Here is a 531-nt window from a genome sequence, read left to right on the forward strand (position 1 = left end):
GTTAGGCATGCAGTGGGAAGCAGACAAAGCCTGAGATCGGGTATTTGTCAAAAAGGGCTGGCAGGTGTGGGGTGAGGAGAGGAGGGTCTCAGCTCTTTTGAGTTAACTCTTGTTCACACCAGGCAGGTGAAGTGTCTTTGTCTGTGGGAGGAGGGTAGGGTTTAGGGAGGCCTGGCCTGAGAGCAGAGCTGTGTGCTCGTGTATCTCTCTCCCTTGGCTCATATTCAGAGCTCATGCATGAAACACAAGTGTCTCAGCTTGTACTACCCTTGGCTGAAGGTGCTGAGTTGCAGTGGATGCTCACAGCCCTGGGAAATGTGCGTTGGAGCAGGAGAGTGGATGCTGCCATCTGCAACTCCTGGCTCTGCCTGGAGCATCTTCTGCCCTGGCAGCAGGACTGGAGGGCTCCTGAGAGCAGAGGGCTGCAGAGCAGGTGTCCCCAGCTGTGCCATGTCCTGCAGCCTTCCTGCATTCAGGAACTGAGGTCCCTGCAGGGGTTGCTGGCCAGGAGCAGCTGCTGTCGTGCTGTGG

General features: G+C 56.9%; 1 protein-coding gene across 1 annotated transcript in view; it reads left to right on the forward strand.

The window, feature by feature from the left end:
- The window catches only part of ANGPTL4 (angiopoietin like 4), a 31,003-nt gene that overhangs the window by 24,015 nt on the left and 6,457 nt on the right, over positions 1 to 531 (forward strand). The gene's annotated exons all lie outside the window — the stretch shown is intronic.

The sequence above is a fragment of the Geospiza fortis genome, unplaced genomic scaffold (assembly GCF_000277835.1).
Source record: "Geospiza fortis unplaced genomic scaffold, GeoFor_1.0 scaffold254, whole genome shotgun sequence".
Classification (NCBI taxonomy): domain Eukaryota; kingdom Metazoa; phylum Chordata; class Aves; order Passeriformes; family Thraupidae; genus Geospiza; species Geospiza fortis.